Source organism: Gossypium arboreum, chromosome 8 (assembly GCF_025698485.1).
Source record: "Gossypium arboreum isolate Shixiya-1 chromosome 8, ASM2569848v2, whole genome shotgun sequence".
In the NCBI taxonomy this organism is placed as follows: Eukaryota; Viridiplantae; Streptophyta; class Magnoliopsida; order Malvales; family Malvaceae; genus Gossypium; species Gossypium arboreum.
In genome coordinates, this window is record NC_069077.1 from 134,391,769 (window position 1) to 134,403,962 (window position 12,194).

Genomic DNA, 12,194 nt, shown 5'->3' on the forward strand with positions numbered 1-12,194 from the left:
AAATTATACCCCTTTTTTTTTAAGAAATTTATTTAAAATTCCGTTTTTTTAAATATTTATTGGATTAGGTTGATTTTTTATTTTTTTAAATTATTAAGATTGGGTCAAAATAATGAAAATGTCGATGATTTGTAGAAAAAATGTTTCCATAAATGAAAAAGGCCCTTTTATGTATAGGTAAACATGATATAGGGTTAAATGAATTATAGTAAGTGAATCAGTATCAAACGAATTTCAAGTTTATATATCTAGTAGATCCGTCTAGGCGATCATACAAAGGGGATGATTTTAGATCGAAGCAATTTGATGAATTTCTTCTAAAAGTTCATATCAAAATAGTATTAGTTGATGAGATTTACTTCGAAAACAAAAAAAGTAAAGTTGAATTTTTTGGTTATTCTCTCAATTCGAATAAAATGCAACTGGATCTAATATGTATGACTTGGCTATCAAAATCTATATAGATAGAATTTATAGTGTGATCTCAAATGCAATTTCTATCGGACCTTTATCCTTTTTCTTTTTTTTGTTCATTAGGGTTTTTATTAGTTGGAACTTCTAGTTATCTTGGTAGGAATTTGATATATTTATTTCCGTCTCAACAAATAGCTTTTTTTCCCACAAGGAATTATGATGTCTTTTTATGGGATCGCAGACCTCTTTATTAGTTCTATTTGTGGTGCACGATTTTTTGGAATGTAGGCAATGGTTATGATCGATTCGATAGAAATGAGGGAATAGTATGTATTTTTCGTTAGGATTTTTCTGGAAAAAATCATCGCATCTTTCTACGATTCCTTATTAAAGATATTCAGTCTATTAGAATAGAAGTTAAAGAGGGTATTTATGCCCGTTGTGTCCTTTATATAGAAATTAGAGACCAGGGGGCCATTCCCTTGACTCATACTATGAGAATTTGACTCTTCACAAAATTGAACAAAAAGCTGTTGAATTGGCCTATTTTTTGCGCGTATAGATTGAAGTCTTTTTGAAATGAATTGTATAATAAAAACTTTCTCGTCAGGAGGAAAAAGCTCAATCCAAGAATCCTCTTTTTTCTATAACAAAACTAAGCTGAAATTTTTTCAGAATGCCCATTCAAACCAAAGCGGATGTATACGGAAGAGTCATAACATAAAAAAATTGTTTTTTTTTCACAAAAATAGTTTTTTATGCGTCTGTAAATGTAAAATCGCTTAACTTGATTCAGTAACAAAATAAGTAAGAAATCGAAATATTGGATTCATCTCATATATCAAAGTATTTCAAAATAAAGTCTTTCGCATTTTATTTTCAATATTTAGAATTGATACGTTAGATAAAGATAGATCATATCTTGTAAATTTTCTCTACTTTTCTTTTCTCAGCCAGCTCTCCTTTTATCGTTTCTTTTGTTCTCCTTAAGAACTAAAAACTAAACATGTGGATTTTAGGTTTAGTGTTTTGTTTTTTTTAAGTAGGGTTAGGATTTAGTGGATTCTAGGATTTAAGGTTTAAGGTTTTTTAGTTTTTTATATTTTCAAGTTTTTTTATATATTCTTTATTTTCTTTATAATTTTTGAGATATAAAGTTAATAATTATTTAATTCGATATTTAGAAGCATCGTATTTACATTAATCATATGTTCAAATTATTCGAATTGTAAAATTCAATTTGATTTATAATAGAAACTTGAACTACTGGATTTGATAAAATCTTAGTTTGTAATTTTTTTCAATTTGTTTAATGCAACTGAGTTTTAATCATTTTTTTCACGGAAGGTTGAGGTCAATCAAATTTTTCAGTGTATTATTTTTTTCAAAGCATCCGATGTGTCACTTGCACAAAGACCTATTGTTTTAGGTTACGAAGTTCAACAGACCGGATCAAGGTACTGTCGGGGGAGCATACCATGTACACCTAAGATAACAGACCTACGACTGTGAGAGATTTGGCGCACTTTATTTTCCATGTGCCCATGCAATTGCAACATGTAGCAATCAATGTTTGAATCACATGAGCTTTGTGGACAAAGTGTACAGAGTAAAACACATGTATAACGTGTGGAAAAATGTATTCCTACCGGTCTCAGATGAACGTATGTGGCCGTTAATATCAAGCGCTCCATTCAATTTGTTACTCGATAGATTATTGTGTCGCAAACCAATCAATTCAGATACGCAACAGCATAGACATTCGGGAGAAGACAAACCAACCGAGGTTATACAGGTGGTGTAGGAACCTAGGACATACAATGTCGTCATGTCCACATCGACGAGATGATATAAGGACAATGCCTCATTGATAGATTTATTAATTTTTAACTGATTTATTAATTTTTTAACTGCAATCTATTTGTTAATTTTTTTTCATTCACACTCAAATTTTGTTGTAATTTGTAAACATGCATTTTTATTATACCATACAAATCAATAAAATATACAACTTTGTTCCATTGTTCCCATGCAGACTTGATTTAATAGTATGAAATGACTATGATAACCAATTTTGATGTAAAAACGATATTTGTTTAAAAACATTTCATATCCAACGTCAGTACAATAAAAAAATTTCATATTTATTTAAAAATTTACATGAGAAGTACAAAAAAAAATTCAATCCAATCCTCGGTCAGAATGTATGCCACATCAGGGTGGTCAACGGTTGCGAGCTGGATTCTTTCTTGGTTCAACCTCCGGTACAGGTTATAGTCTCGGCCTCTCATCTTCTTCACTTTTATTTGTAGTTGATTGCAACCAGTTGCTTATTGGTTGCCATCATGTATCCTTTATTCTAGGAATAGATGGTTGCGAAGATGGTCTACCTTGGTAGAACAATGATCCCGGAGGTTTTTGCGACACCATTGATATAGGAGTATGACTATATTGTGTCCCATACATCGATGGCACAATAATCAAACTTACGATCGGTGCCCTAAACATAAACAGCCTATATGTCGTCGTTGGCATCGTCGTCATCTAAAACGTCGATGGCATAGGCATGTAATATGTCGAGGACGGAGGTCCAAAAAATAAAATCTGACACTGATGTAGAAATAGTAAAATGTGGTGCAATATGTGGTGCTTGTGTAAAAATGACGGGGTTAGTAAAAGCACCAGAATAAGTCGAGTCATACTATCCGAGGGGTGGTACGGCCATCGATGTCAATTCTTGCATACGTGTAGACGATGAACCCGCCTCGGCAGTTGTGTCAGACATTGGATGCCTAGGCGCCCATCGTTGCCTCCTCGTATGCAGTTGCCCATCCTTCACCTCTTCCGCTAGTAGATATGGCTTGCCATGATCTCTAAACTCTGACATGTACTTCAGATCGCAAATTAACTCCAGAGCAATAATGGCCTCGGGAGTAGTTAAAAACTCATACCTATTATTCCAAATATTGATATATATTGCGCATGAAATGTAGGCCAATGCTTATTCGTTCTCTTCCGTAAGTCGATATGATGTAGATCTTCGATGTCTTAGGGTGTCTGCAAAATCGATTGCCTAAACCCAAATTGCCGCAACACTCTATCCGACTCATGCATCTCCACCGTAGCATACACTACCAATTTCACCTTCATCTGCTAGATGTTGGGATTCACCAAGAATTCGGACGGGATGCATTCTTGAATTGTTGAACCGGAGTATGACGTTCATTCAAATTATATTAAAATAAAAAAATAGTTATATATACACTATTAATTTTTTAATTAACTACATTAATATTATATAATTCAAATTTAAAAAATACATACCTCTACTTCCGATCGTTGGTCTGACAGAAGTCGTATATATCGAAGCTTATCGGGTAGTTCCACGTAACTCAACTCATGGTTCCACCTATTAAAATAATATGTTGACACAATAATTTAAATTTTAAATAATTTTATTATAGGAAATATATTATCTAATGAATTTTACCTTGTTACGAGTTAGAATGTATAAGGGTAGTTTATAACACCCTTTACCCGTGTCCGACGTTGGAACAGGGTACGAGGCATTACCGGACTTAACCGTTCACAAAAATGTAAAAACCGGCTACAAAACTTCAATCGTATCAAAACTTTTCATACACATGCATAATGTCCCATATACGGGCCTATGAAGCCCTAAACATGTATTGAAAGTAGTTACGGACTAAACCAAGAACATTAGAAAGTTTTGGGAAAACTTAGAAAATTTTTCCATGACATAAAGTCACACGCCCGTGTGCCTTCGACACGCCTATGTCCTCAGGTCGTGTAACTCACTGACTATGACGTCAGTGAATAAATTGAACCACACGGTCAAGCCACACGCCCATGTGCTAAGGCCGTGTCCTATGTCTCAGCCCGTGTGGCCAACACTTAGGCTATTTTTCAAGCCTTTAAGTTACCCTTAATCCTTCACGTCTTTGTTTCCATATTACAGATTTAATTCATGGCCATGACCACTTAGATTGGTCATAAAACATTCATAATGCACATATTTCATAACACTAACCATATATGGCCAACAAGCATAATCACATCATCTCATCAGAAGCATTAGAACATAGCATAGATAGATAGGTCCACAAACCATAATCAATATGAGACACACCTCTTGGCCACTAATAACTCAATATAGACCAATACATTAGGCTAACCATATTAACACATATCATAAAAACCTAGTCCCTATACATGCCGCTCACTTGAACACGCTTAACAATATCCATATTCTAAAGGTGATGACTTAATAGTGTGATGCTGCCTCCGACGATCTCCAATTCTGAGCTAACCTGACAACACTAAAGAAAAGGAAAGGAAGGGAGCAAGCTTTATTGCTTACTAAGACCGTATGAAAAATAATAAGCAATTATCAACTTATTCCTAAATGTAATACAACCATATTTTGCACTTATACTTATGTTCAGATCAAGCTGTTTCCTCAAGTTATAGTCACTAAATTATTTATATCTAGAGCTACAGAACTCCAAATTAAGATCCGCTACTTTTTCCAAAAACTAGACTTACATATATTCTTACCATAAAATTTTCAGAATTTTTGGTTCAGCCAATTAGTACAGTTTATTCCTTAAATTTACCCATTTTTTGTTGTTTGACAATTCCAACCCCTCTTCACTAAAAATTAATTATGTTATAATACGGGACTCAGATGATGTTCCCATCTATTTCTCTTAGAAATAGACTCATTAAGAATTTTAAAAATATGAATTATAACCCATAAATATTTTTTTACTATTTTCAATGATTTTCTCAAATCAAAACAGGGGATTCAAAATCGTTCTAACTCTGCTTCACACAAATTGAAATATCTCATAATATGAAATTCCTTTGCTTACACCGTTTCCTTTATAAGAAACTAGTCTCAATTAGCTTTAATTCCATATTTCATTCAATCTTTAACCCTCTTTTCGCTATTTTTGATGTATTTTCCAATTTGGACTACTGCAATTGTCCCAAAACTGTTTAGTGTAAAATAATGGTAACTAAACTTATAACACCTTTACAAACCATTTTAAACATCATGGTAAAAATTACATATTGGTACATCATAAGCATAGAATCATAACCATAAGGTTATAAATATTTCATTCTCATAGGCATAGCTTACTTATTTGTATCCTTACCAAAGATGCATCATTTTATGATCGTAATAGTATTTGAGCTTCGAGTACATACCTGTACCTTTTCAACATGCTTATATACTTACCTTCTCGCTTTCATCACAAGCTTTGAACTACACGTTGAATCACTTGAAATATTATAGGATATTCAATAGACTTTAAACATAGGGTAAGATGTCGACACCATGTCCCGAACATTGTCTTATATTGGCTCACACATCAAAGTCGATGTCATGTCCCAGACATGGTCTTACACTGGCTCTCATATATCGAGGCTGATGCCATGTCCCAGACATAGTCTTACACTAGCTCTCGTCTCAATGCTGATGCCATATCCCAGATATGGTCTTACACTGGCTCTCAGAATGTGGCCAATGCATGTCTCAGACATGTCTTACACTAGCACACAGGTCAACCAAATGTCATGGCATGAATATACAATCTATTCTCAAAGTTCAGAAGGAGTTTATCACATTAAGTCTCATCATACATTTCCCATAGCCACATTCAAACATTTTATGCAAAATTAACCATTCAGTGCATAATAACGATAAAGCTGTAATATTTACGCGTAACTTACTCGTTTCAATGGAATATCATATTCCATCAAATTTCCAAGCATTCAATCATCACATAAATGTTATTAACATTTGGCATCACTTTCTCATATACAATATCATCAACATAAAATTCAATATGATCAACCATAATATAAACATGTTTTTACCCTATGCGTGGCATATTTTTGGAAGGATTATCATAAGATTTAATGAATTTGATGCTCCTAATCCTTTAATTTCATATTTCATACTCAAGAGAGCTTAGAATAGCAAAAAGAACAAGAAATGGGACAAAAACAGACAAATTGGGCCTAATTCAGTGTTTCACATGGCCAGGCACTTCCACACAAGTAATTTACATGCCCGTGTGTGACACACAGGTAGGCCACACGCCCGTGTGTCATGGTCGTGTCGACATTAAACCAAGCCAGAATTGCACACGGCCTGAGCACCTTCACACGGGCATGGCACACGGTCGTGTCCCTATCAAGCCAAAGTCTAATTCTATTCGGAAAAGGTTAATTTTGGGCTATTTTGGGCATTCCAAAATCTATATAAACACTTTAAAAGAGGATCAAAGGGGGGACGCAGAGTAGAAAGGAGAAAATACTCAATGACAGGGCGACGCAAAGTAGAAAGGAGAAAATACTCAAGGACAGACATTGGAATCAGCTCGGAAGCAGGATCTACTTCAAGACTGAAGATTTCCATTCAATTTCCTTAGAAGTTCTTTGGGTTTCTTTATGTTTTGTTGTTTTCCCAATCTTGAGATGTTTTCCACTATTATGAACTAAACTTCCTAAATACCTAAGGGAGATGAAACCTAGGACAGATCTTATTTCTATTTGAATTATATGATACATACTTGTTCTTATTCTTAATTGTGAGTTTTAATTCTTGCTTTAATATTCCAGGATATTAATTCAGGTTTTGATGTGCTTATTCAGTGGAGTAAAAGTCACTGTTTAAGAGTAGATCATTCATAATTAAACGGAGTTACATGCAATCCTAGAGATATGACGACATAAATCTGTCGGATTAGAGTCAAATCTAATAAGGGAATCCATAGATCAAGTTAATGCCACAATAGGGGTTTTAATTAGAAAGAGATTTCAATTAATCAACCTAGAGTCAGTTGTTTTTAGTCTCGAGAGAGATATTAACATAAATCAGGGATTTTTACGGATTGAGTCAAGTGAATAAATCGTCTAATTCAAAAGTGATAAGTGAAGCCTAGGTAGATTCTTCCTTGGGTATTGTCTTCTCTATCGGTTTTCTAAAAAGTATTTTCCAACTTTAATCTCTGTCGTAATCTTAGTTAATTAGATAATTAGTTTTAGTTAAAAAAAATCCATTTAATTCTTAGGGTAGATAATAAAAAGATAGTAATTACTAGTACTTTTAGTCCTTGTGGATACGATATTTTCGGTCTCACCATAACTATACTACTGTTCGATAGATGCGCTTGCCTTAGTTGAATTTTTAGTTAGTTTCACGAATATTAAGTTTTTGGCGCCGTTTCCGGGGGACTAAGATATTAGGAACGCTTGTTTTTTATTACTTTAGCTATTTTTACTTTTATTGCAATTTACTTTTTGTTTTTAGTTTAATTTTTCTTTTCTAAATTTTTCTTTTCTAATTTTTTCTTTTTAATTGCTTCTGGTAGGTGTCTCTAGTTTATGACTAGGAGGAACTAGGGGTGAGCAAAACTCGATTCGACTTGAAAAAATCGAAAAAAAATTCGAATTTCGAGTTAAACGAATCGAGTTATTCAAGTTAATCGAGTTATTCGAGTCAACTCGAATTTTTTTTCGAATTTCGAATTCGAATCGAGTTGTGTTTTCGAATTCGAATAACTCGAATAATTTGAATAATTCGAATATCAAACTATAATATTTTACATTTTTATCCCAAACTCCCAAACCTTTTTACTTTTCCCTTAAAACTTTTATTCCTTCCCACTTTCCCCCCAAAACTTTTACTCCCCTTCAATCCCAACCCCCAATCTACCCAAAATCCATTTCCCCCATAATTTTACTCTCCCATTTACTTTTTCTCAAAATTTTATTCCCAAAAACACTCAAAAATTTTTATTTTCCCCCATAATTTTTACTCCCTCCCACTTTCCTCTTAAAATTTTTACTTCCTTTCAATCCCACCTCCCATCTACCCTAAATCCACGCCCAATTTTTTTTTAATATTTTCCCTCCAAAATTTTACTCTCCCCTATTTACTTTCCCTCAAAACTTTTATCTCCCAAAACTTTTTATTTTCCCCTAAATTTTTACTTCTCACCCTATACTCTCAAATAAAAATTAAAATTATCTAAAAAAATCACTAAACATAAATAGTAATAATTTTATTTATATCTACTATTTATATTATTAAATTAAATTTCACATTATATATTATTTATATTATTGGATTGTTTAGTCATATTGAATATTTATATTAAAGTTAAATTATTAATTTTGCCATTAAATATTCATGTTAAAATTTTATATTGGTATCAATTTCACATTTTATCTTTAAAATAATTTTATTAAAAAATCAAATTTTTACATCTAATATATTTTTAATTCGAAAATACATAGTGACAAGAATCTGAAGATAATTGAAGCAACTAAGCAAACAAAGAAGCTAACCCGTATATAAAAGATTAATAAAAAAATTATGAGGTGATGAAAGTTAATAAAAATTTTAATTAGAGTGGATAAATTTTATTACGATGGGTGACAGTAGTTACAAGGACCCAAAATTATTTTTTAAAATTTAACTCGAGCAAATATATTCGATTCGATTCGATTCGAATTCCATCTCACTCGACTCGATTCGAGAAAATTTCAAATAAAGTTAGGATGATAAAATAAGATTCAAAAACTCGATTAACTCGAAAATTTTCGATTCGATTCGATTGAATGCTCACCCCTAGGAGGAACCCGTCAGGACCTTTGCTTTTTAACAGTGAGATCGATAGCACAGCTCGCAGAAACCAAAGAGAAATAAGGCGATGTCTAGAATACATAGAGGAAGAGCGAGAGGACGATATCCATACTACAACCGAGGAGATGGATGAAAATCAAAATAATCCGCTGCCTCCTGTGGTTGTCGCAAATCCAGTGAATCAGAATCCTGCTTCTCGTATTATGTACGACTATGCTAAACCTAATTTAACGGGGGCTGAATCGAGTATTGTTAGACCTACAATTGCTGCAAATAATTTTGAACTGAAACCTAACACTATACAAATGATTCAACAGTTTGTTCAGTTTGATGGTTTGCAGGATGAAACCCAAATACTCATTTGGCCAATTTCTTAGAGTTCTGCGATACTTTCAAAATAAATAGCGTTTCTGATGATGCCATTGCCTTCGGTTATTTCCCTTTTCATTAAGGAATAAGGCTAAACAGTGGTTGAACTCGTTACCACGAGGGTTAATCACTACTTGGGAACAAATGACCGAAAAATTCTTACTCAAATACTTTCCGCTGGCTAAAACGGTAAAATTGAGGAATGATATCTCTTCTTTTGTGCAGATGGATTTAGAAACACTTTATAATGCATGGGAGAGATACAATGATCTATTGAGAAGGTGCCCTCACCATGGGTTACCTCTTTGGTTACAAGTTCAAACTTTTTACAACGGTGTGAACCCCTCAACAAGACAACTGATCGATACAGCCGCCGGTGGAACTTTAAACAACAAAACACCTGAAGAGGCTTACGAATTTATTGAAGACATGTCACTGAATAATTATCAATGGCAAGTCATGAGAACAAAGTCGAAAAAAGCAGCTGGTGTTTTCAGCCTCGACGCAGTCACTATGCTATCTAACTAGGTAGAACTTTTAAATAAAAATATTGATGGTTTGTGTGGTTCTACTCAGGTACATATAGTGATGAGGTGTGATTCAAATGGAGGAAGAGTGCACAACACAGATTATCCATCCTTCAACCCTAGCACTGATGAGGAACAAGTCCACTATATGGGTCATAATTCTAGACCTCAAATAACCCGTATAGTAACACTTATAATACAGGTTGGAGGAACCATCCCAATTTCTCGCGGGGTGGTCAAGGAAATCAAAGGCTACAACATCCTCCAGGTTTTCAACAACCACCTTACCAATAAGAGAAGAAATCAAACCTTGAAGAGATGCTTACAAAATTTATCTCGGTGTCAAAAACTCATTTTCAGAATACCGAAACAGTGCTTAAGAATCAACAAGCGTCGATTCAAGGGCTCGAAACTCAAATAGGACAGCTTGCTAAGTTGATCTCTGAACAACCACAAGGTGGCCTACCAAGTAACACTAAAACTAACCCAAGGGAGCAACTTCATGCCATTACTGTGCACAATGATGAAGGGTTAGTTGAAGATGAACCGAAACTGAGGCAAGATAATGTGGTAGATAACGGTAAGGTTAATGTAAACAAAGAGTATAAACCTCGTGTACCATACCTCAATGCGACAAAGAAAGACCACACGAACGAACAATTTAGTAAACTCTTTAAATTATTAAAAAAATTACATATTAACTTACCATTTATTGAAGCTCTTTCGTAAATGCCAAATACAGTGAAATTTTTAAAAGAGCTCTTGGCTAATAAACAAAAGTTAGATGATGCGTCGCTTGTGGAATTAAACGCAGTTTGCTCAGCTATTCTACAGAATAAGCTACCCAACAAGTTGAAAGATCCAGGAAGTTTTACGATTCCTTGCTTAATTGGTAGTTTGAATGTTAACAATACTTTGGCTGATTTAGGGGCAAGCATTAATGTTATGCCCTATAAAATGTTTAAACAGCTAGGTCTTGGGAAACCCAAACAAACTAGGATGAGCATTCAATTAGCAGATAAAACCATTAGATTTCCTAAGGGTATTATTAAAGATGTGCTCGTAAAAATTGATAAATTTATATTCCTATTTGATTTTGTTGTTCTAGACATGGATGAGGATAATAACGTACCTTTAATTTTAGGATAACCCTTTTTACTAACTGCTAAAACTATCATCAATGTTGGCACAGGTGAATTGATACTTCATGTAGGAGTTGACACGATTAAACTTCAAGCTCGTGATTCTGCTAATATATTTAGTAATCGAGACAATTGTTTAAGTTCTGTTAAACTTGAGTAATGTTAAGGCGCAAACTTCTTTGCAGGAATCCCCTAGGAAGAACGTGATAGAGCTTCATTCTAATCCATGCAATAAAAACAAAGTGGCTCACGATGAACGAAGACTTCAGATCAATGAACTAGATGAATGGCGAACACGTGACAAAGAGAAACCAAAAGTACACGATGAATCCAAGCGACACTATAATGAGCGTAGGGATGAAACAAAGCAATTTAAGGTCGAGGACAAAGTATTGTTAGATGAAAAGGACCTTAGAATTGCTACTTCAGAGCTCAATACAAACGGAGTGACTCCTTTTACGGTACTTAATGTTTTCCCATACGGCACAGTTGAGGTACATCATTCTAAATTCGGCACTTTCAAGGTAAATATTACTCGACTTAAACTGTATATGGATAATAGAATTGACAATAAGAAAGAGGGGTCCCAACTCCTCGAACCACCATGACCGTGCAAATATGAGGTGAGTCGAGCTTAGACTTTAAATAAGTGCTTCTCGGGAGGCAACCCAAGCACTAACACCACTTACCCCGTTTATTTTATCTATTTTTTGTGTTTTTATGCAGGAAAAGTGATCCACATGGCCTGGAGACACGGGCGTGTCCTTGGCCAAGTGGAAACAGGGCTAAAAAAATCCCCAAGTATCGAGCCATACGGACGTGCGACAAGGCAATGTGAAACTGGAGCTAAATTTCCAAATTTTAACAAGTTAGAAAGCTACACATGTAAGGCACACGGCTATGTGTTCAGACACACGGACGTGTGGCATACCACACGGGCGTGGGAGAAGTAAACAACATAGCACACGGCCGTACGATACGACTTTGTGAACCACGCGGCCTGGACACACGGGCGTGTCCCAAACCGTATGATGAATAGAGGTTCAATATTCGCGATTA

General features: G+C 34.4%; 1 non-coding gene across 1 annotated transcript; it reads right to left on the reverse strand.

The window, feature by feature from the left end:
* Window positions 1–9,658: 9,658 nt before the first annotated feature.
* Window positions 9,659–9,765, reverse strand: LOC128280050 (small nucleolar RNA R71). The gene has a single exon (XR_008270231.1). It is a non-coding gene; the product is annotated as a small nucleolar RNA R71 (small nucleolar RNA).
* Between the last annotated feature and the right edge of the window lie 2,429 nt (window positions 9,766–12,194).